This window comes from Ovis aries, chromosome 9 (genome assembly GCF_016772045.2).
Source record: "Ovis aries strain OAR_USU_Benz2616 breed Rambouillet chromosome 9, ARS-UI_Ramb_v3.0, whole genome shotgun sequence".
NCBI classification, from domain to species: domain Eukaryota; kingdom Metazoa; phylum Chordata; class Mammalia; order Artiodactyla; family Bovidae; genus Ovis; species Ovis aries.
Genome location: NC_056062.1, coordinates 57,303,297 through 57,328,906, shown reverse-complemented (window position 1 = coordinate 57,328,906; position 25,610 = coordinate 57,303,297). Strand labels below are relative to the sequence as shown.

Here is a 25,610-nt window from a genome sequence, read left to right as displayed (position 1 = left end):
ATCGCGTGGACAGAGGAGCCTGGCGGGCTACTGTCCATATGGTTTCAAAGAGTCGGACATGACTGAAGCGACTTAGCACTCTCACCATAAAAAATAACAGTGTACTGAAGAGCAGTCATGTATGATCAGTTGCCAGTGTCCTCAACCAGAAACTTACCTATATCACCAGTAGTCCATATTTAAATGAGCATTTTGGTACACCTGCTCTGAATGCATCATTGCAGGAGAATCTTTGAATGAGATGTAAAAAACCAACTCTGAAGCCAGATTTATATGATGAAGGAGACATGCACAGGTAGCTTCTGTGGAACATGGTGAGGCCAGGGCTACAGATCTGGAGGTAATGAAAAGTGGTTCTGGTTCAGCCTCTGCCTTAACCAGCTGTGTGATCACAGCTGGGCATCAGCTTCCTTGTGGCTAAAATTAGTTGAGCTGAAATATTGCAGAGTTTCTTTTCGCTCTAAAATTACATTAACCTAACTTGATGAAAGTGAAAGAGGAGAGTGAAAAAGCTGGCTTAAAGCTCAACATTCAGAAAACGAAGATCCTGGCATCCGGTCCCATCACTTCATGGGAAATAGATGGGGAAACAGTGGAAAGAGTGTCAGACTTTATTTTGGGGGACTCCAAAATCACTGCAGATGGTGATTGCAGCCATGAAATTAAAAGACGCTTACTCCTTGGAAGAAAAGTTATGACCAACCTAGATAGTATATTCAAAAGCAGAGATATTACTTTGCCAACAAATGTCCATCTGGTCAAGGCTATGGTTTTTCCTGTGGTCATGTATGGATGTGAGAATTGGACTGTGAAGAAAGCTGAGCTCCAAAGAATGGATGCTTTTGAACTGTGGTGTTGGAGAAGACTCTTGAGAGTCCCTTGGACTGCAAGGAGATCCAACCAGTCCATTCTGAAGGAGATCAGCCCTGGGATTTCTTTGGAAGGAATGTTGCTAAAGCTGAAACTCCAGTACTTTAGCCACCTCATGCAAAGAGTTGACTCATTGGAAAAGACTCTGATGCTGGGAGGGATTGGGGGCAGGAGGAGAAGGGGACGACTGAGGATGAGATGGCTGGATGGCATCACTGACTGGATGGATGTGAGTCTGAGTGAACTCTGGGAGTTGGTGATGGACAGGGAGGCCTGGCGTGCTGCGATTCATGGGGTTGCAAAGAGTCAGACACGACTGAGCGATTGAACTGAACTCTGAAATATGCACAAGTGCTAAACAGTAAAGCAGGGCAGACTTAAGGATGAATTCAAGGAAAAACATGAATGACCCAAGAGTCAAAGAAAATAAACTGAGCCATGACATCAGTCTAAAGAGATGTCCCAATAAAGCAAAAGAAAAAAAAGTCCCTAGGAATTTTGTTAAGTGAGATTCTTAGAGAATTCTCTCAGAACTTTCCTCAAGATTAAAGAAATGATTGAAAGTTTCCTCTAATTCTGCTTCATGATATTTGAGTAATCAGTCCTTCAGTCTATTATTGACAACAATCTCTAAAAATACAAATTCCTTCTTTGAAGCTGTATCATGAATTATGTGATCCTGCTTGTGAGTGCAATGTTCCCTTGAATCATATTCTTAGGGAATCCTCTCAGAACTTTCCTCAAGATTAAAGAGATGACTGCAACTTTTCTCTAACTCTGCTTCATGATGTTTGAGTAGTCAGTCTATTATTGACAACACTGTCTAAAAAATACAAATTGCTCCTTTGAAGTTGTATCATGAATTATGTGAACCTGCTTGTTATTTCAATGTTCACCTGAATTCATATAAGGAAGAAATGGGCTTCCCTGGTGGCTCAGATGGTAAAGAATCTGCCCACAATGTGGGATACCCTGGGTTCGATCCCTGAGTGGGGGAAGATCCCCTGAAGAAGGGAATGGCAATCCACTCCAGTATTCTTGCCTGGGGAATTCCTTGGACAGAGGAGCCTGGTGAGCTACAGTCCATGGGGTTGCAAAAAGTCAGACTCAACTGAGCGACTAACACACATACACAATGAAGAAATAACTCCAGTGTAGCTGCTGGGTTGCTGTGTCAGCTTCTTGATATGAGAAGCCAAAGTGATGAGTGCTGCCTTGCTAACACTCATCTCTAGTCCTATTTATTATTTTTTTCAAATTTCTTATTGGAGTATAGTTGATTAACAGTGTTATGTTAGTTTCAGGTGTACAGCAAAGTGATTCATATGTGTGTGTATATAAATATTATATGTATGTGTGTGTGTGTGTGTGTGTGTGTGTGCATGCATGTGCTAAGTTGCTTCAGTCATGTCTGACTCTTTGTGACCCCATAGACTCTAGCCTGCCAGGCTACTCTGTCCAGGGGATTCTCTAGGCAAGAATACTGGAGTGGGCTGCCATTTCCTTCTTCACGGGATCTTCCCGACCCAGGGATCAAACCCGTGTCTCATGTCTTCTGCATTGGCAGATAGGTTCTTTGCCACTAGTACCACCTGAGAAGTCTATATATATGGAAACTTGGAAACCACTTTTTCATGTACTAGTTCTATTAATTTCCTAGAATCACCATAACAAAGTACCACAGACTGTATAGCTTCGTGCACATGTGCTCAATTGCTCAATCATGTCTGACTCTTTTCGACCCCATGGGCTGTAGCCCACAGTGCTCCTCTGTCCATGGAATTTTCCAGGCAAGAATATTGGAGCTGGTTGCCATTCCCTTCTCCAGGGGATCTTCCCAGCCAGATGGAACCTGATTCTCCTGCATCTCCAGCACTGGCAGGTAGATTCTTTACCACTGAGCCACCTGGGAAGCCTGGGTAGCTTAAACATCAGAAATGTATTCTAGATCTAGAAATGTATCCTAGATCAGGGTGTCAGCAAGGCCATTTCCCTCCTGAAAGTACTAGGACAGGACCTGTTGCAGGCCTCTCTCCAGCTCTTGGTACATCCTTGGATGGTGGCAACCTACCTCCAGGCTTCCCAGGGTGTTCTTCCTGTGTGCATCTCTCAAATTTCCCCTTTATAAGGACCAAGTCACACCCCTGCACACCCCTTTGAAACTCAGAGACTTTACAGACAACAATTTTTCAATAATGGGGTAAATAGCCAGAGCTCAAGTGTGACCTGTGCTCTGACCCCACAGACCTGTTGCTTCAGGTCAACACAGACCTCACAGCCAGCTCTTCAGAACCTTAAGAAGAGAGGGAAGGGCCCTTTCTGTCTTGAATTACTCTGAGGCTGGGACTCCTAGCAGTCAGTATTTTTCTGTGAATTTTTGAACCTTGAATGTACACATGGGCAAACCTCAGGTCTCTTTCCTCAGCTTCCTACGCAAGAAGAAGTCTTCTTACATTCCCACCCCACCACCTCACTCCTGCCCACCACAAAACACGTGTACATCCATTTGCACAACTTCTTCTAGAAAAGATCCGTGATCAGCAACTCTCCACCGTCGCCGCCCTTTGAGTGGTCCCAGGGTAAGATAAAGCTGGTTATTCCTCATCAGGACATGTTCAGAGGCTGATCTTGGGCTCTGGGATAAACAGCAGCAGTGGGCCTGCTGGCTACCCAGTTAAGTATCCATCATTAGGCAGAACCTAGCCAAAGCTATAGGCTAAATATATGGCCGCCTAAGACCCAGTCCAAAAGACAGCTTCCCAGATGCACAGAGTGGGAGGGAATGCAGTAATCTTTACTTTTTTTTTCAGCAAAGAAATACCATTGAAAGGTAAATAAGGAAATGAATGAATGAATGACCTTTTTGTTTGCCTGGGTTATTATTCCCTGTTTATTTACATTGGCTAGGATGTCTTTAAATATTTTAACTTCCCATTCATAAACTAACCTTTAGAGGAGTCAGTTTATTTTCTGTTTGCTGAAGCAAGATTTAAGTTCTGAAACTAAGCTTTTTAATGTTAGTATTTATGCTACCTTGCTTGTTGTTCAGATATTTGAAAGGCATGCAGCTTTCCTTAAATACATTAAATTTGCATAACAAAATATTCTGATTTTTGCCATCAAGAAAGGATTTTTTTTCACTGTTGAGTGCTTTGGTCATTTTTATTTTTTCTCTGTTAATATTGAAACTGCAAGAAATTCATGCCCAAGCCTTGCTCACTTGGGATGTAGGCTTACAGATAAGGCTTATAGTAAAAGGTGTCATTTTAAGCCTCTTTCCAAGTGACAATACTAATGAAAAAGAATTATTTTTATTAATAATAATGTCATTTATTAATGTCTAATAAAGTGTCATTTGTTAATGACTCAGTATATGTATTATTACTGTATCTATGCTTCCCTGCGTTCCATATATTGTAGATAGTATAAGGATCTGTGTTGAAGGATTTTCATCTTCCGTTCCCTTGAATACAGTCTTCTTGAAAAGGGGATTATTTTCATTAAATCACCCATACCAGTGAAGGGGATTTTCAGAAGGAATTATTTTCACAGTGTCATAATCTTTTTGATGCTTAAAAAAAAAATCCTTTTTTTTTCCCTTCATCTTATCTTCAGAGTGGTCTCTCTTTGACACCTCTGTGAACCACTCTTTCTTGCCTTTTCCATTTTTCTTGTTCTCAGTAAGGAAAACAAAATCCCAGAAAACACTCTTTTCTTAATGGACTGCTGCTTTGCATACACTAGGGATTTCAGCTGTTAGATTGTGTGAAAATGAAGCAAGAGACATCAGATGGTGTGATGACTAGAAGTGTTAGCATGGTAAATACCAGGAAGGCTGGAAGTGTGAGTTAAAGCAATCTGAGGTGAGGGAGGCCGGGTGGAAAAGATGAGACAGCTGGGAGAACCAGCAAGAAAAACGGCCAGAAAACATGCGGGAGCTTAACAAGAGAAGCCCAAGGAAAATAAGAATGCAGGAGAAGGAAGCATCATAAGTTATGTTTTTCCAATATTCACAGTATGCACGCGTGCTCAGTTGTGTCCAACTCTGTGACCCCATGGACTATAGCCTGCCAGGCTCCCCGGTCAATGGGATTCTCCAGGCAGGAACACTGGAGTGGGTTGCCATTTCCGTCTCCAGGCTTCACAGTATGCCTTAGCCCATATAATTGCTGTACCATTGAGCATATGTAGTTTTGAGTACTATGTAGTTTTCTTGGATGACTTCAGTGAAAGGCTCAATATTGAAATTTTAACAGAAGAATATGTCTTTGTTTTGAGGTTGATATCTATTATACTGACAGTTTTTTTAAACCCATTATAGAATTCAGAAGGATTAATAACAAATAACACATATTTGTTTAGAGATATATTTGATTCTTTAACCAAAAGGATATCACATTGCTAACGTTTAATATTTGGACAAAGAGAGGGTATGTATACTGAGCTTGATTAGTAAGTGGTTTTATAAGTCTGTCGAGAGGAAACATTAGCAAATTACTCTCTTCCTGGAAAATGGTTTCTGTTATTTGAACCTAGGGCTTTCCTGATGGCTCAGAGGTAAAGAGCCTGCCTGCAAAGCAGGAGACACAGGTTCAATCCCTGGGTCAGGAAGATCCCCTGGAGAAGGGAATGGCAACCCACTCCAGTATTCTTGCCTGGGAAACCCCATGGGCAAAGGAGCCTGGCAGGCTAGAGTCCATGGGGTTGTAAAGAGTCAGATATGACTTAGCAGCTAAATAACAACAGCAATTTGAACCTAATCCTGTTCTAGGAAACATGAGAACTCACTTGGGTAAAACACTAGAAATATGCATGGCCCAAAACTGGGTGAGATGGCTAATATAATCACAAATGAAGGAAACGGAATTGGAGAACATCTCGACATTTAACGCAGTGACCCAAATCTAAGGCAGATATAGCACAGGGATATCAAGAGCACCTCACTACCATTGCCACCAATTAACTTGCAAAAAGGCAGTAAAGAGAGATGTTTAGTTCCCCAGGGGCAGGGGAGATGATACATGAAGAGGACCTCGTTGGGAGGATCACAGAGAAGGTAGGAGGAGACATGCTGGGGGCTGAGTCTTTCAGTTTCTGACCTTCTTTTATTCGAAGGCAGTTCTCCAGATGAATTAACACTGCACCCGTGAAGATGAGCACAGGACTCTTACGTGTGTCAGTCCGGATACTACACTCTTATTTAGAAAACCTCATCTGTCAAAGCTATGGTTTTTCTAGTAGTCTTGTACAGATGTGAAAGTTGGACCATGAAAGAGGCTGAGTGCCAAAGAATTGATGCTTTTGAATTGTTCTCCCTATAGCAGGAAATACTTAAGATGTCTAAGCCTACCCACAGTGTGTAAGGCATCCACCCATCACGTTCTGTCTTGCCCACAGTCGTCTTGCTCAGTGCTGACTGTTGGTTGAATTTTGATCTCCCATGCTGAGAATGGTATTGCCTCAGTGCTGACCACTGGGATGACCACTGCTGCATTCCAAGTAGCCTTCCTTACCATCCAAATGTAAGATCCCAGGCATGACTCCAGTTTCCCAGGAGACTCACTGCTGGACTTTCTAAGTTTAACTCTTTCTCTTCCCATCTGTCTCAGTGTCTGGAACTCATAATCTACTTTGGGTACCATGATCTATCATGATCTTGCCAAGAATTGTGCCTCTTACCCTGCCTCCTTGCCCAGTGGCCAGATTCTGTAGCCATAAGTAGACCTCAAGTATGGTAGCAGGCACCTTCCTGGTTCACCGGCTTGTTGCTCCTTGCTGAGAGCTCTGCCCTCCCTATGATAGCTGGGTCCTGAGAATTCCCCTCCCACCATCCCTGAAACCCAGATGAGGACAATTTCCTAAATCAGATCGAGGTTACCTTGTCCATCAGATGTTGTGTTTGGTTCCTGGGTTGCGTTTTGCAGCTGGATTGGGCTCTCTGCCTACTCTGTTCTCGTGGGTAGGCCTGGCCAGGGCTCAGCTCCTTTCTCCTTGCAGCCTCTGTTCTCTTTGAGTCATGCTAATGGGTGAAAGGGTTAGTCACTCAGTCACATCAGACTCTTTGCAATCCCATGAACTGTAACCAGCCAGGCTCCTCTGTCCATGGGATTCTCTGGCCAAGAGTACTAGAGTGGGTTGCTATGCCCTCCTCCAGGAGATCTTCCCTACCCAGGGATCGAATGCAGGTTCCCTATATTGTCGGCAGATTCTTTACTGTCTGAGCCACCCAGGGAGTGAGTCATGTGAAAAATGAAAGTATTAGTTACTCAGTCGTGTCTGACTCTTTGCGATCCTATAGACTGTAGCCCACCAGGCTCCTCTCTCCATGGAATTCTCTAGGCAAGAATCCTGGAGTGGGTAGCTGTTCCCTTCTCCAGGGAGCGAACCAGGGGATTGAGTCACACTAGATGGTACTCAGAACTACACTCTTTGAAATGGAGAAGGGGACACTCAAAGGCAGGAGAACAGGGATCTCTTTACAAATGTGTCTTTAAGTATTTTAGATGTTGCCCTGTAGAACAGTTCTGGGCTTGTCCTGCATAACCCTAGAAATTAGAACCAGGACTCAAACTAGTCTATAGCCACAAGCCTTCCTTACCCCTAGCTCAAACCTAACAATGCTTCCCAGAGACAGAAAGGGATTCCTTCTCAAAGCCTTTCATTTTTTAACTTTTTAAAATTTATTTATTTTTTGGCTGTGCCATGTCTTCGTTGCTGTGTGGGATTTTCTCTGGTTGCAGCAAGTGGGGGCTCCTCTTCATTGCAATGTGTGGGCTTCTCATTGCAGTGGTTTCTCTTGTTGAGGAGCACGGGCTCTAGACTGTGTGGGCTCAATAGTTGGGGTACAAGGGCTTAGCTGCTCCAGGGCCTGTGGGATCTTCCCAGACTAGAGATTGAACCCATGTCTCCTGCATTAACAGATGGATGCTTCACCACTGAGCCACCAGGGAAGCCCCTAGACGCCTTTCATGCATGTTGAGGTTTTATTTATTGGTTTATTTCCATTTTGCTGCCGTTGTTTAATCGCTAAGTCGTGTCCAACTCTTTGAGACCCCACGGACTGTAGCCTGCCAGACTCCTTTGTCTATGGGATTCCCTAGGTAAGAATACTAGAGTGCGTTGCCATTTCCTTCACCAGGGGATCTTACTGACCCAGGGATCAAAGCCACATCTCCTTAATTGGTGGGCAGATTCCCTGGGAAGCGCTTATTTCCACTAGAACATGGGTAGGCTAGTGTTTTCTTAGCTGGCATTTGCACATGAGCTATATTGCCATGGTAATACGTCCATCAGGAGCGACCTACAGTCCTCCTCCTTTTTCTGTCTTCAGGGACTGCAAGTGAGAGCAGCTTCATTACTGTAATATCCTGGAGTCTGCTCTGATTTTTAAAAATTCACTCAAACAGTGAATAAATATTGAGTGATTATTGTATCTTAGGCACCGTGATTCATTGCTTAGAGCATTTAACTGCTGTTTTTAGCCAAGTATGTTTTTACATTGCACTCACGAGCTAGAAGTTACAGACACTGGAGAAAGGGTTCAAGTATCAATTGAGGTTGGATTTATAAGTCGCCTTTAAATTTCTTTTAAATTTGAGAATTATTCATTGAACTCCTTGAGTAAATGTCTCCTTATAAAGGAGCTCCTTGAATCTAGTCTCATATTGACTAGATGTCTGGCCTGTCAAGCATGAATTTGGAGTCGAGTTGCTCAAGTCTGTACTACCAGATCCCAGTATTTATCTACCCAGATCGCAAGGTTTGCTAACAGCATCATCACTGCTGCCCTAGGAGGGGCCGCAGGGCATAGTTTTCAAGAAGTGCTCCTCTCCCTAAACCTCCCTTCAGCAATGGCAGCTGGGCCAGGCCATCTGTCAAGTGTGTAACCAATCCCTTGGGGGTCCCAGTGGCCCAGAATTCAAGTTCTATTTTAGCTCCTCTAAGAGGCTTTAGCTAGAGTGAGCCTTCAGGTTAGTCACCAAAATTCAGATCAGTCCTAATGAGGTGGGTGAACCTGGAGCCTATAATCCAGAGTGAACTAAGTCAGAGAGAGAAAGACAAATATTGTGTATTAACACATGCATATGTAATCTAGAAAGATGGTGCTGATGAACCTGTTTTCAGGGCAGCAGTGGAGATGCAGACCTAGAGTACAGACTTGTGGACACAGTGGGGAAAAGAGAGGGTGGGATGAGCTGAGAAAAGAGTGTGGAAATGTGTACATTTTGCCATGTGTAAAATAGATAGCAAGTGGGAATTTGCCATGTGACGCAGGGAGCTCAACCCAGTGCTCTGTGACAACCTAGAGGGGTGGGATGGGGTGGGAGATGAGAGGGGATTCGGGAGGGAGGGAACATATGTATACCTGTGGCTGATTCACGTTGATGTATGGTAGAGGCCAACACAATATTGTAAAGCAATTATCCTCCAATTTTAAAAAAAAAGGAAAAAAAACCCAACATGAATTCCCAGAGTCCATTTGTTGGAGCCTCTTATGAATGACCTCATCCATGTTAAGAACCTGGTTAGAGACCCCATGAGAACTGTCAGAGAAGACGGTGGAGAAGAAGTGCTGAGCTTGGCTTCTGCTGATTTAGTGTGTGCGGTGGTGGGGCGGGGTAGGGGGCAGTCGTAGTTGAGTAGCTACCTGGTTTCAGAAACCCTGAAATTCCATTTAGCAGGAAAAAGAAGTCAGCGTGGAAAAGATAGGATTTCTGTTTGACTAGATCAGTCATCATTTGTGGTAATTAGCTGCTGTCCACACTCAGAGATAGTCACGGTCTGAGATGGGACCTGAAGGAGAACTTGGCCCACACAGAATTATATTCAGGTTGTCCCAGACTGTGATAGTGTTCAGTGGAGCTGGGTGACCCTGCTGTAGTGCAACAACTCCAGGGAGTCCAGCAAAAGATACACTTGGCTTTGCCATGTGCTGTGTTCGGTCGCTTCACTTGTGTCTGACTCTTCGCAGTCCCATGGACTGTAGCCCCTCAGGATACTCTGACCAAGGGATTTTTCAGGCAAGAATATTGGAGCAGGGTGCCATTTCCTCCTCCAGGGGATCTTCCCGACCCTGGGATTGGACCTGCGTTTCTTGCATTGACAGGTGGATTCTTTACTACTAAGCCACCAGGGAAGCCCCATTTGGAGAAATGTCTACTCAAATCCTTTGCCTGTTTTTGGTTGGGTTATTTGTCTTTTGATCATTGAGTTTTAAGAGTTCTTTGTACATTCTAGATAAAAGGTCCCCAACCTCTGGGCCATAGACCAGACCTTTGCAGGTTAGGAAGCAGGCCACGCAGGAGGTGAGTGACGGGAATAAGTGTCATCTGTTTCTCACCATCACTCACATTACTGGTTGAACCATCCCCCTCCCACATCTGTGGAAATACTGTCTTTCATAAAACCTGTCTATGGTGCCAAAAAGAGGTTGGGGACCGCTGCTTTATCAGATATGATTTGCACATTTTCATTCTTTGGGTCATCTTTTCACTTTCTTGATAGTATCCTTTAAAACATAAAAAATGTTTTTAATTTAGATGAAGCTTAAATTATCTATTTTTCTTTAATTACTTGTGCTTTTGGTATTATAACCAGTGCCAAATCTGAGCTCATAAAGACTTACCCTTATGTCTTCTTCTAAGAGTTTTGTAGTTTAGGCTGTTAAATTTAGGCATTTGATCCATTTTGAGTTAACTTTTCTATGCAGTCTGGGTTGAGGATCCAGCTTCATTCTTTGGCATGGAGCTTATCCAATTGCCCCAGAATCTTTCATTGGAAAGAATAGTCTTTCCGTGTTGAATAGTCTTGGCATCTTTGTCAAAAATGAATTGGCCATAGATATGCGGGTTTATTCCTGGATGCTGAATTCTGTTCCATTGATCTAGATGTCTATCCTGTGCCAGTACCACGCTGTCTTGATTATCTTGTTTCCCTAGAATGTTTCTAACTGGTGAAATGCATGTTCTGAAAATGCAAAATTATGTACCACTTTTATGTTATTAAATTAGCAGTCAAATAATGTGTTCAGTTTTAAAATCAGACTCCTTACTCCTGTCTCAGAGAAGGCAATGGCACCCCGCTCCAGTACTCTTGCCTGGAAAATCCCACAGACGGAGGAGCCTAGTAGGCTGCGGTCCATGGGGTCACTAAGAGTCGGACACAACTGAGCGACTTCACTTTCACTTTTCACTTTCATGCGTTGGAGAAGGAAATGGCAACCCACTCCAGTGTTCTTGCCTGGAGAATCCCAGGGATGGGGGAGCCTGGTGGCCTGCTGTCTATGGGGTCGCACAGAGTCGGACACGACTGAAGCGACTTAGCAGCAGTAGCAGCAGCAACTCCTGTCTAGTAATACAGATAGCATACGCAAGCAAGTCAATTCCCATACATATTAGTAAGATTTGGCTTTTCAAGAAGCATGTTTGTTCTTTTCATTTTATTTTTTTAACGTAGCAGTTTGCTTTAGATAGTAAATTTTGCTCATATCACTAATGAACTCAGGAGAGTTCTCTGGGATTGAGAGTGACAACAAGGGAGAGTGGAAGGGTTTGCAGCTGGAATCTGTATCTAAATATATCTGTATGGCAGGAGCTCAGGAGGAGGGTTTGATTTGAAATCTAATGAAAGATTGAAAGATGGCTCTTTTCTGTCAAGCCCTTCACCCAGTGAAGCCCTGCCCTCTCTGTTTGCTTGATTGACAGTGGAAAGACCTGGAGTTGAGTTGGAGAACAACTTGACTGTGTGACTTATTCTAATCTTTTTAGACTTTCTTTTTTTTTTTTTAAGGAAAAAAATAATGTAGCTAAATGCAGCGGCAAACAAAAGTCAGCTTCTTCTTACTTGGGAACTATCAGGGAAACAATAGATGTACCTAAAGATAGTATAAATAATCTGCTGATTCTGCTATGGAAAATGGAAACTCTCCGTCTAAGAGTGGTTCTAATCATGTGTGGTTCTAATAAAAGGACATCACTGGATGCAAATCTAGAAGGCTTATGTTGTATTCAGTTTTTTAGATTTTAAATCAGGAATTATACCTTAGTCTGTTAAATAATCAAGCTGTTCTGAGTCTTAGTCAACTTCCAGGATATTCTCCTTGGAGATTCATTTATTCATTCATTTCATCCTTCTCCCCTCCTCCCTCTCTTACTACATTTATCATGGTGTCTTATGTAAAAATAGAGGTTCAGTGCAGGAGGTGTTCATTAGACGTGGGAAGAGAATTGGAGAGGAAAGTGGGGTAGAGGAATGGTAGGGCATTGGCCGTAGAGCAGAGCCCTGGATGTGAGATGAACGGAAGTCATCCCTGCGGTCTCCTCCATTCCTGCACATCCTCCCCATTTTCACAGTGGAACAGATGAAAGAACACTGGCCTGCCCTGTTCATGCTGCACCAAAGATTCTGCTTTTAATAAGATTTTCACAGTTAAATCACTGCTTACCTTACCGCGAAGCATAAATACTCTCTTCAAACAAATCACCTGTTTTATCTCAAATTCAGACAACAGTTATTTGAATTTTAATATCACTCCAATAACATATAGATGGCTTTGTTGTAAAATGGGCACCCATCAGGAAAGAGCGAGGAAATTGGTGTGTATTTGATTACCCATTGACTTGGCTGCTATTTGAGACCTTTTTTTATTCATTTACTGCTATGTGTAGTTTTGCCTCTTCTTTGTAGTTTGCTTTGTTCAAGAAGGAATATAAAACTCTATGTTTGGATTTTTACAGTGAACTAGACCGTATCTGTCACAGTCTTTATCCATCTTTTTTTTTCTTTTCCCTAACTTTCTTTCTCTTTGGTTATAGGCCAAGACGGAAGGGAGAACATTCAACAACACAACATTTCAAAGGGAATACATCTTGCCAGCATTTTGAATACTTATTTGGACAGACATTTCTCCAAGGTAAATATTACCATTGTACCAGTGATGGGGGCACATCATTAGAATTTGCAGATTGCAGTGGGAGTGCACAAAGGCTTAATTGTTCAGTCTAGTGCAAACCTAGAGTGATAGGAGAGAGAGGAGAGCGGGCCGGAGGAAAGAAAGCCGTGCTGTTGGGATCTCTGCAGTCTCTTCTGAATGTGTTACCAGGAGAATGCCAGCAGAGTCTGGGAGCCCGTTGAGCTGGACTCAGAATGTGTGGGAGAAAGGGGAGAAAGGGGAAGCTGTATTTTTTTTTTCTTTTCAGTGTCTCTCAGATATTCATGAAAGCAGAAGACAGTGAGGTCTGATTGTAAAAATAGCATTTCTTCTTTTAAGAGGGAAGAGTTGGGTAATTCCTTTTAGGGGTTAAAATAAGATTTATGCTGTTTCACATCACGGAGGGGTGGGGCTGGGAAACCTGTATCATGGTATTTTTAACCAACTAAGACTTATGAATATGGAAGATTTTAAATGAATCCATGTTCTTTTATGAAAATACCTACTAAGTAAATCGTTGGCTGCTGATAAATGCCTCATGAATGAATGTTCTTGTTGGGAAGATTTTATTTTTAATGCCTCTTTTCGGGGAGGGGAAGGGGTGTTTGTGTGTATGTGTGTGTGTGTGTTTGTGTGTGAGAGAGAGAAAAAGAAATAGAGTGAATACGAGACAGACACACTAAAGAGAAATCTGTCAGCATCATACAGTATATTTCAGGGAAGTAACTCTAGGCATTTTCTTTGTGAATCATGAGCTTAGTGGGAATAAAGATGCTCACAGAGGTAGCGGAATTTCCTAGTGAGCTCCAGCATTCATGAATTAGCTGCCAATATTTTAACACAAATTGCTGTGTCATTTCTCTGAAGTTCCCCTGTTGCTGCTGAGTCTGTAGCTAAAAGCTGTTTTGGCCAAGCCCTGGGATTATAGCTGATGAACTGCCTTTTTCCTTCGAGAAAGATGTTCATGACCACGCACACACAGAAATGCAAAAATCTATGATCCAATTTAAAAGAAAATAAACTTGTCAACTTTCTCTGTTTAGCAGTTGATAGAGAGTTGACATTTCTTCGTCCTGAGCCGGCTAGAATGCCGTTCCAGATTGATAGAGTGAGAAGAATGCCTTCCTCCCCAGTCCTTATTCTGCCTGTTTTCTTCTGAAGGGGCTGGATCGAGGAAGTGGAGGCTGTACATTAGAGGAGAATTGTGTGATACTATTCATTCTCTGATCTGACAGAGAAGACATTGTTTATTCACTGTAATGGGGTTGCCAGGAATCTGTGCTGTGCATACAGAATGGAACAGCACGGAGCAGTGGGAAATCTCAAAATCCTGAGCAGTATGTCAGCTTAGAGCTTTTTAAAACATATACATATAAATTCTAACAGCCTCCGTGACTGTAGATGCAAGTCAACATGGGGAGAAAGTTTTCCTCGAAGTGACTTCTTCACATTGCATTTAGCATGTCTCGCATGGAAGAAGTCATTAAGATAGCAGCCTGCCTTTCTAGATACTGTAGTAACAGAAATTAAAATCATGAAAGGTGAGAATTGCCTTCTAAACACACTAGACCTGCTTTGAGATTGCTCCCTGCATATTAGCATTCAGATGTCAGAATCAAATGGAAAATAACCCATGCGTGTCATGGGATGACTCACAGAAACAAGTAGAGGCTGCCTGAGATAAGAGAGAAAAAGACAAATTCAAAGATGTGCCTTGAGGTAAGACCTGCCCTGCCAGAGACAGTGTGAGAAGATGCCATGCTCAGAATGCTCCAGAACTTTAAAGGCAACAACAACTGTAAAAGCCAGGGTTCAAAGCAGTGCGCAAACACTGCACTGGAAACCGAGCTGGCGGAAATGTAAACCCAGACCGAGGCTTCGGGTTTGTGCTTCTTAAAGGCTCTGCATTCACCCTGCTCCCCCGCCACCCTGAGCACAGCGCCAGGTGTGTGGGGACTCAGGGTGTGTATGTGTGTGCGTGTGTGTTTCTTACCAGAACAGAGAAAGGTGTTGCCAGGCTGCAGGCTGTATGTTCGCAAACACAGCATGAGAGCTGGTCCAGGGTGGCCCAGAGAGCAGGTGTGCGCGGCCACCCCCAGCCGTATTCATGGCCCCGTGTTCTTATGCTCAGAGAGAGATTTGCCATATTCCCCAGTCTCGGCTGGCATCTGTAAGAAGAACTCCCCGCACCTTTTTAGATAAGAACTGTGTGTGTGTGTGTGTGTGTGCATGCTCAGTTGTGTCTGACTCTCTGAGACCCCATGGGCTGTAGCCCACCAGGCTCCTCTGTCCATGGGATTTTCCAGGCAAGAAATACCAGAATGGGTTGCAATTTCCTTCATGATATAAACTATGCCATTTCTAAAATTATGGTTATGATGACATCAGGATACAATCAGCTATTAGATGACTGTCATCTAATGACTATTAAATGACATACCCATCTCGGCTTTTTATGCAACTTATATAAGGATCAGTCTTACATACCTCATGGAGCTCTTTTACTCTTGGGACATCATTCATGTACATTATCTGCTTTAGGTTTCTTCTAAAGAAATATACATTCCCTTAAAACATATTTGACAATCTTTATAGAGATGAATTCATTAACTGTTTATTATGTAAAATGTATTTATATGATGCTGTTTTCAAGGAAATGCCAGAGATATCAAGAAAAATTAATCAAGATGTGACTAAACTATTTCCCTCCATTGCGTCAAGGGTACTTTTATTCTGTCTGTTTTAAAAGTGGTTTTTATTTTATCATTATCTGTTTGTTTATCTTTTGGTTGCCCCAGTCTTCCTGGCTGCTCTCAGGCTTTCTCTAGTTGCAGCAAGTGGGGGCTACTCTTGTTGTGGTGTGCAGGCTTCCCATTGAGCTGACTTCTCTTATTGTAGAGCGCACGTCAGTAGTGAGCTGTGAGCACAGGCTTGGCTGTCCCAGGTCATGTGGGATCTTCCCAGACCAGGGATCAAACCCGAGTGTCCCACGTTGGCAGGTGAATTCCTATCCAGTGGACCCCCCGAAAGTCCTGTTTTATTATTTTTAACAACTGAGTTAAGGACTCTGAAGGGAAGTAAGGCAGAGATAGGGCTATTTCCTACTCCTCCCACAGGGGCTCTGGGAGGCGCTGCTAACTGGGAGGGCTGGGCAAGCCCTGGAAGATGCAGAAGATGCGGTTTGTAGGGCAGCTGCTGGCTCGCCTGTGACTCTGGCAGCCCTGCCTCTCGTTCCGCCTCCTGTTCCTTTTCTGCTGGAATCCCTGGCAACGGTACCTGAGGCCTGATCGTAAGCGTGTGTGAGTGTCAGCCAGGCTCTTCCATCACAGGTGACCCCAGCCCACCAGGAAGTCGGTGTCTGCAGCTCCAGAAGAGCACCGCCCGGCCCAGCCTTGTAGGGAGTCAGGCCTGGCGTCTCACAACGAGGCACACAGCAATCATATTCTCACCACTGCTGTGTGTCATCTTTGTCTGTTACGAAAGGAGACATATGCCAATAGAAGGAAGTTGAAGTAAACACTTAAAGATTCTGTTTAACAAGCACTATATTGTATGTGCAGTGAGGCAGGTGCAGGTCTTATAGCTCTTTGCAAATATTAAATCATTTAATCTGCCCAACTCCTCTACTACTACTATTGGGATGATTCCCGTGTTCCTGAAGAGGGAACTGAACCTCAGAGAGAGTGAGTAACTGCAAGGTCGCACAGGCAGTGAGGGCCGGCAGCACTGGTGGGAGGGCCACCTGCAGGAGCCTAGGCCACAGGGCTCCGTGTGCGCTGCCCCAGGTGGCTTCTGTGTCACAGCAGAGCTTGCTGTGGCAAGGACTGTCAGGGACTGTGACAGGGACTGTCACATCCCTTTGGGTCTCTGAACGCACAGGCCAGCCAGCAGAACTGCACACAGCGCGTGTGATGTTGCTGGTCTGGGAGCTGCCCTCCCTTTGTCTCTTGGTGTTTATGTTGGGGGAAGAATTTGTAAGGTCTGTCCTTGCAGAATTCAAAGCAGGTGTGATTAATGCTGCACAGTAAACCCAGGCTTCCAGGCCCTGTGTCCTGAGGTCGTCGGGCGAGCTGTCCTGCACAGTGCCACCCAGCAGCACTGGGAGAAAGACCAGACATGGTTGCTGTCCTTCTTCCTCTGCACTTCTTCACTGGGTGGATCCTGTACCTTGACAGATGGTGGCTTTGATACATCTCATGGGTGGCTGATTAGTGAGATAAGAAGCATAGAGGCATTGATGTGACTTTATAAGCTGTAGTCATCTGGTCAAAACTCTTACATGCTTCTCACAGTGTTGGCCACGTTTTATTTTCAACTGGGTAACGGTTACATGAGTGTTTGTTGAATTCTGGTGGTGGTGGTGTTTTAGTCACTAAGTCGTGTCTGACTCTTCTGTGACCCCATGGACTGTAGCCCACCAGGCTCCTCTGCCCATGTGGTTTCCCGGGCAAGAATACTGGAGTCGGTTGCCGTTTCTTCTCCAGGGGATCTTCCCCACCCAGGGATCGGACCTGCATCTCCTGCATTGCAGGCAGTCTCCTGCACTGCAGGTGGATTCTCTACCCACTGAACCACCTGCGAAGCCCATCAGTTGAATTACGCTTCTTGTAAATCTTAAATATCTTAATGTATTTGGTAAGTTTTATGTTAGCCTATTAGGATATCTGTCCGATACAAAGTTCAATGTTAAAAAAAGAAAAAGTAATGACAATTGCATACAATTTGGCTTTTCATTTATTAGAAACAAACATTATTCATATGCTTTTATATATCCTCACACTCCTCTGGATAAACTGACTACACAGACAAGTCAAAATATGTATTAATTGCAGAGAAATGCTTACAAACTGCCACCTAAGACATTTTGTCTTATCTCATTGTTTTATAAGTAAACACAAAAATTATCATAGCTTGATTGTTTTGTTCAAAATGTAAGATACCCAGATAAATGTTAATGAAAACAATTATTTTCTAATTTGATATAAGAATATATTATAGTTTTAAACTCATATATTTGGTTCCAAATCAGTTATATACCACTATGCTTTTTCAAATATTTGTCTTCAAGTCATGTATTTTATTAGATACTGAATGTGACGTTAATTAAATAGCACATCACTTATTACATAGGAAAAATCAAAATAGGGTTTTTAAAGTTTGTATTTAAATGAATATGACATACAGTCTTGAATAATAACTTACCTAAAATTAAGTAATTTTATTTAAGTCACTTCTTTCTTGTGTACCATAAAATGTTTAAATAATTAAGATATCTCCCGGAGAACTTTGCTGAAGTGTCACTAGACAAGTCAAAACAGGTGAAAAAGCCTTTAATAAAGCCAGGAAAAGAGGTTGCAATAATTATTTGTATTCAGTTTAAAAGGAATCTAGCCATCCTCCAGGAAATGACTGGTAATTGGATAATATGAGGTCTAGTGAGATGCAGAAGATTAAAGTCCAGTGGTACAGTCAGTTGATTAGAAGAAAGTGTGAATCCACTCTTGGCCTGCCTTACTCCACCCACATCAAATGAGCATCTCCTGTAGTTTCTTGTCCCAGCTGTCAGTAAAAATCAGCAGTTACCTCTTCAACCAAACCTCAAGTGTGCTACCCAAATCCCTGTACTATTTATGTTCTCTTTACTTATTGTAAGATATACAGAGAGACATACACTATCTTGAAATACCCATCATATATCAGTGGCACTTTCCTGATTGATTATTTTCTTTATTTTTTTTTCTTTTAGTTTTTTATTTTTTAAATTTTAAAATCTTTAATTCTTACATGCGTTCCCAAACATGAACCCCCCTCCCACAGGATGCTTTCTTCCAAACAGTCCTATTTTTCTTAATCAATTAAAATTTCTTAGAGTTTAATTTCCTTGTATTCTTGGACATCGGGGCTTCATTTGTACATCTCTTTGGTGAACTTATTAGTTTTCATGTTATGACTTCATTATTAACTTATTTTATTACAGTTATACATTTTACGTCTATTATATCCAAATGAAGCTAATGAATTTCAAAATGATTTGTCAGAATTATTTTCTAATAATATTCATGTTACTTGGCTATTCTACTTTTTAATTTAAAAATCCAGTTCTCATGGGAGTAACTTCTCTTTAATAAAACCTCTTAAAATTCTGAAGAAAGATTTCAATAGATGTGCTCTAAGGAAAAAGAAATACACGTAAATGAAGTATCTTTGTCTTTTTATCAATGTATGCTACACCGTTTCTCTGTGAATTGTAACTAGCTTTCATTTTCAAACTTTGGAAGGATGAGTCATTTGTAGTAGGAAGTTGATGCTAAAGACCTATGTTTGGCAACTCGAAGAACATTTTTAGCATTTGGATTTCCCTATTTATAGTGCAGCATCAGGCAGAGTGAATGTTTGGCATTTCTATAAGGGATGCAAACTCTTTAACATGCTCTGTTGTGATCTAACAATTCATTTCAGAGAAAGATGAATCAGTCTTGTTTGGAAAACGTTTTATACAAATATTGGCAAGAAGATTGTGACTGTGTTTCTATGGATTTTACAAATGCAGAGTTCCCTAAAGTAAAGGATAGTATATTTCACAATATTCCTTTCTTCTGCATTACTATAATTCTATAGGAACTGTCTTTTATACTCTGAACTCTCACACTCTCCTGCCCCATTCCTTACTTTTTAGACTCTGTTAATCCATGTTGAAGTCAGAGATCATGTTTCTAGGTCCCTCCAAGTGTCAAAAATTTTTAACCTGAACTCTCTCTTAACCGCAGTATTTTTCTCATAGTTAAAACTCCAGGTTACTTCATTAACGTATGCTCTTTTCTTTTAGACTAAGGCATTTGAGAACATTAATTTGTAGGATTTTGCCCTTAATTGGTTAAATAGGAGACATATTCTATCCCCCACACACATAACCCAACACACAGTTGAACTAATGAAAAACAGAAGAAACTAAAAGAGATCCTGGATCAGATCCTGTTCAGTTCAGTTCAGTTCAGTCACTCAGTTGTGTCCAGCTCTTTGTGACCTCATGGAGTGCAGCACGCCAGGCCTCCTTGTCCATCACCAACTCCTGGAGTTTACTTAACTCATGTCCATTGAGTCGGGGATGCCATCCAACCATCTCATCCTCTGTGGTCCCCGTATCTTCCTACCTTCAATCTTCCCCAGCGTAAGGGGCTTTTCAAATGAGTCAGTTCTGCACATCAGGTGGCCAAAGTATTGGAGTTTCAGCTTCAGCATCAGTCCTTCCAATGAATGAATATTCAGGACTGATTTCCTGTAGGATGGACTGGTTGGATCTCCTTGCATTCCAAGGGACTCAAGTCTTCTCCAACACCACAGTTCAAAATCATCAGTTCTTCAGCACTCAGCTTTCTTTATAGTCCAACTCTCACATCCATACATGACCACTGGAAAAACCATAGCCTTGACTAGATGGACCTTTGTTAGCAAAGTAATGTCTCTGCTTTTTAATATGCTATCTAGGTTGGTCATAACTTTCCTTCCAAGGAGTAAGCGTCTTTTAATTTCATGGCTGCAGTCACCATCTGCAGTGATTTTGGAGCCCAGAAAAATAAAGTCTGACATTGTTTCCACTGTTTCCCATCTATTTCCCATGAAGTGATGGGACCAGATGCCGTGATCTTAGTTTTCTGAATATTGACTTTTATGCCAACTTTTTAACTCTCCTCTTTCACTTTCATCAAGAGGCTCTTTAGTTCTTCTTCACTTTTTTCCATAAGGGTGGTGTCATCTGCATATCTGAGGTTATTGATATTTCTCCCGGCAATCTTGATTCCAGCTTGTGCTTCATCCAGCCCAGCGTTTCTCATGATGTACTCTGCCTATAAGTTAAATAAGCAGTGTGACAATGTACAGCCTTGACGTACTCCTTTTCCTATTTGGAACCAGTCTGTTGTTCCATGTCCAGTTCTAACTGTTGCTTCCTGACCTGCATACAGATTTCTCAAGAAGCATGTCAGGTGGTCTGGTATTCCCATCTCTTGAAGAATTTTCAAAAGTTTTTTTTTCTTTTTCAAGAATTTTCAAGAGTTTGTGGTGATCCACACAGTCAAAGGCTTTGGCATAGTCAATAAAGGAGAAATAGATGTTTTTCTGGAACTGTCTTGCTTTTTTGATAATCCATTGGATCCTGAAACAAACCCCAAAAATAGACATTAGGTAAAAAACTAAGGAAATCTGAACTTAGTATTGTTGTTTAGCTAAGTCATGTCTGACTCTTTTGTGACCCCATGGACTGTAGCCTGCCAGACTCCTCTGCCCATGGGATTTCTCAGGCAAGAATATTGAAGTGGGTTGCCATTTCCTTCTCCAGGGGATCTTTCCAAGAATTAAATATGGACTTTAGTTAATAATAGTGTACCAACATTGGTTTATTAATTATAACACTTGTACCATGTTAATGTAAATAGAACAGAAAGAGTACAGTAACTATATTTATACCTAATGTAGTAAATGGCTAGAGTTCACCCCAGCCTTTTTGTCATAAGAGGAAATGGGATAGAAAGTGATAACTAATTCTCCTTTTGCCAAGGTCCTCTAGCAACACAGCCACCTGTTAACACAGGTCAGTCCCAGCCAGCCACAGTGACCGTGGGGCTGTTATCTTCCCTGTGCCTGTCTCCGGAGACATGAGAGGTTGGTAGCTCAGACTTCCTGGGCTTAATTTCCAGCCATTGGGTACTGGGGGCTTTACTTGACTTGTTAAATTCTCTGGACCTCATTTTCCATTTCTGTGAAATCAGAGAGTCAAGCCAGATTTTTGTCTCCTGAAAACCATGGCTTAGAAAAATTCTGACTATCTGAATATGTGTTGGAGGTTTATTTGTAATTACAACTGTGGAATTTATTGAGGATAAAATTTTGGTACTGAGGCAGTTTGCACGCATTGTATAGTTTATAGCGTAAGTTATTATTTATCTATCATTTTCTAGCTTTTGTGCCCTGCACCTCACCCTCAAAAAAGTCCTTAAAAGTAATGCTGTTGCCATGTGAGAGCCACTTACGCATTAAGAAGATAAGACCACAGTTTTTTGAAATTTAATCTGAACTCAAAATCATATTAAACATTAAATTTTACCTTAATTTGTGATAAATTGTTATTCATATAAAGTACATTTTCAAACAAAGATTTTAGGTTAATGTACTTGCTTCCCAGTGGTAAAGAATCTGCCTGCCAATGCAGGAGACACAGGAGATGCGGGTTTGATCCCTTGGGTCAGGAAGATCTCCTGGAGGAGGAGATGGCAACCCATTCCAGTATTCTTGCCTGGAGAATCCCATGGACAGAGGAGGCTGGCGGGCTACAGTCTCTGGGGTTGAAAAGAGTTGGACATGACTGAGCTACTGAGCATCCATGCATGCTTCAATGTAATTTAGTTTGAATTTTTTATTTAATATAATTTATAGTGTTATACAGTGCTTTAATTTAGGGCAATAAAATTTTGAATACCCAATTATACTTAAGGCTTTGGAGACATTTAAGACCATGCCAAGTGTTCATATTATGCTTGTTGAGTTCATCATCAGGAAGTTACTCATCCAATAATTATTCCTTAATTACTTTTGAGTCAGTCATTGTCCATTATAAGAAATTATTATTTTCTAGCTATGGGTCTCAGTGCTGTGTTTTGATTGGAGGCATATAGAAAGCAAAGTTTACTTTCAGTTCAGTTCAGTTCAGTTGCTCAGTCGTGTCCAACTCTTTGCGACCCCATGGACAGCAGCACGCCAGGCCTCTCTGTCCATCACCAACTCCCAGAGTTCACTCAAACTCACGTCTATCGAGTCAGTGATGCCATCGAGCCATCTCATCCTCTGTTGTCCCCTTCTCCTCCTGCCCCCAATCCCTCCCAGCATGAGAGTCTTTTCCAATGAATCAACTCTTCACATGTGGTGGCCAGAGTACTGGAGTTTCAGCTTTAGCATCATTCCTTCCAAAGAACACCCAGGACTGATCTCCTTTAGAATGGACTGGTTGGGTCTCCTTGCAGTCTAAGGGACTCTCAAGAGTCTTCTCCAACAGCACAGTTGAAAAGCATTAGTTCTTTGGTGCTCAGCTTTTTCACAGTCCAACTCTCACATCCATACATGACCACAGGAAAAACCATAGCCTTGACTAGACGGACCTTTGTTGGCAAAGTATTGTCTCTGCTTTTGAATATGCTATCTAGGTTGGTCTTAACTTTCCTTCCAAGGAGTAAACGTCTTTTAATTTCATGGCTGCAATCACCGTCTGCAGTGATTGGAGCCCCCCAAAATAAAGTCTGACACTGTTTCCACTGTTTCCCCATCTATTTGCCATGAAGTGATGGGACTAGATGCCATGATCTTCGTTTTCTGAATCTTCCTTGAAAGTTAAATCCAGAGACTTCCCTAGTGGTCTTGTGGTTAAGAATCTGCCTACCAGTGCAGGGGACACTGGTTCAGTTCCTGCTCCAGAAAGACTCCACATGCCACGGGGCAGCTGAACCCATGTGCTACAACTGCTGAGCCCTCGCGCTCTAGAGACCATGTTGCACAGCGGGAGAAGCCACTGCAATGAGAAGCCTGAGCACTGCGACTGAAGAGTAGCCCCACTCACTGCAACAAGAAGCCTGTGTGCATCAGCAGAGACCCAGTGCAGCCATAAATAAACAAAAATTCAGATGGGAGATACATGGATACCTGTGGCCGATTCATGTTGATGTATGGCAAAAACCATCACAATGTAGTAATTATCCTCCAATTAAAATAAATAAAATTTTTTTAATCCAATAATAATCACTTGACCAGTAGAAGCACTCTGGGGAGGGATTGAATAGTGGTTCTCAACTTTGACTAATTCAATAAAGTCAAATCCAGTACTTTTTAAAAGTCCCTGTGTGCAGAATATACCCCAAACTAATTAAACCTATTGTCTAGAGGCATTTTTTAAAATTTCCCAGGTGCTTCCACTGTGCAACCAAAGTGAAGAACCGTTAGCCTTAAGAGAGTGGGAATGCCTCTTGTGGTGGTCCTTCTATCGCATAATTCTCCTACTCTTTGAAACTGGGTGACTTGAGTAGCTCTGATCATTTTGAAAGTGTCTACTTTCAAAGAGAAAGAAGCTTGCCAATATTCAGAGGGAAAAAAGAATGTCCCTTGCCCTAGATCTCCACCTCACAAACACCAGGAGAGTCTGTCCTGATTTTGAAAGTTTTCAGAAAAAAAATCTCCTGCATGCCTCAGTGCTACAGTGTTTGCTCTGGCTTTTGTTTTGTTTGGCATTTCAGTTCACATACAGGATCAATGAGAGCTAACATTTATTGAGCACCCCTGGTAAGTATCAAGCCCTGTAAATATGGCTCTGTCTCACAACCAGGGGAGATAGGAGTTAAAAATAGACTTCTGTTTTGTTTGAAAAATCTTATCTCAGTGTAATTGAATATTTAATCATTTATTCATTAATTGATTGGACTTTTATCAAATACGTGTGCTATTCTAAAAATAAGGTTAAAAATGCTAGAAAAGTACAAAGGGATCTGTATCTATCATCTTTTTTCTTCATAACAAATTTAGTGGCTTAATGTGACCTGATTTATTTAGCTTTTGATTCTGCAACTGGCAATTTAGGCTGGATTCAGCTGAGCAATTCCTCTGGTCTCAGCTAGCCACCACATACAGCAGTGTTCACTGTGGTCTGGCTTTGCTGATCTTTGCTGGGTCCTCACATGTCTAGGGGCCTCAGTGGGACAACCTAGCTGATGGAGTGCTGGTCAGTATGGTTTCTCACCCTTCAGCAGGGCTAGCCTAGTCTTGTTCACATGATGCAGTTAGGGTCACCTATAAAATGAATGCAAGTAAGCAAGGCCTCTTAGGCTTCATCTCAGAACTGGCACCATATCATGGCTGCCACATTTATTGCCCAAAGTTAGTCACAAGTCCAGTCTAGATTCAAGGGGTAGGGAAGTAGATTTTATCTCCTAATGGATAGTACTGAAAAGTCATATTACAAAGGGTGAGGATAAAGGAAGGAGTGAGTAATGGTGGTTATTTTTGCAATCAACCACAGGTGGGAAATTCTAATTCTGTCTTGGACACAAGGAAGGTTTCTAAGAGGTGGTTACATTTGATCTGGTTTAAAAGGTGAAAAATAAATTTAAAATATATTTGAGATGAAAGCACTAGAATGGACAAAACTATCACATTGCAGTTTCCTTAGTGAAAAACAAAATGAAGACTATAAGTTTCCTAAATGTAGGAAATATATCTAGCCCAACACAAAGCATGTAGGAGGCACTTAAGGTAGACTTTTTCATTTGTATCAAAAAGAGTTAGTACAATGGAACTAAGAGTGTAGGCCCATGAGACAGATGTAATACTTGATAGCTTTACCACTTTACTGGTTAAGTGACCTTGCACAAGTTACTAACCTTTCTGTACCTCTCTTTAGTACAATGATGAGAATAATGCTTTTTGTATCAGTTCACCTTGCTGCATAACAAAGCACCCTCAGTTTAACAGCTTAAAACAACACCCATTTACTTAGCTCCTGAACTCTCTGGGTTTATGTTTGGGCTGACTCAGTTCTTCTGGTTTCAGTTGGGTTCATATATGTGTCTATAGTCAGCTTCCAATCTCAGCTTCTGGCAATTGACTGACTACTGGGGGACAGTGAGGACACCTGGGCCACGTGTCTCTCATGCAACAGCCTGGTCTGTACATATTCACAGGGAGCATCAGCAAGGTTCCAAGAGTGAGAGCCCAAACATGCAAAGCTGTAGTCTTGGTTCAGAACTGATACTCTGTTGCTTGCACTGCATTCCATGAG

At 42.1% G+C, this 25,610-nt stretch overlaps 1 protein-coding gene across 5 annotated transcripts in view; it reads left to right on the top strand.

Annotated features, from left to right (window-relative positions):
* The window catches only part of PAG1 (phosphoprotein membrane anchor with glycosphingolipid microdomains 1), a 166,154-nt gene that overhangs the window by 83,454 nt on the left and 57,090 nt on the right, over positions 1 to 25,610 (top strand). For all 5 annotated transcript variants that reach the window (XR_006060846.2, XM_042254358.2, XM_012183909.4 and 2 more), the window contains one exon: positions 12,684 to 12,781. The gene's annotated coding sequence lies outside the window, so the exon portion shown is untranslated. The remainder of the gene's footprint in view (positions 1 to 12,683; positions 12,782 to 25,610) is intronic.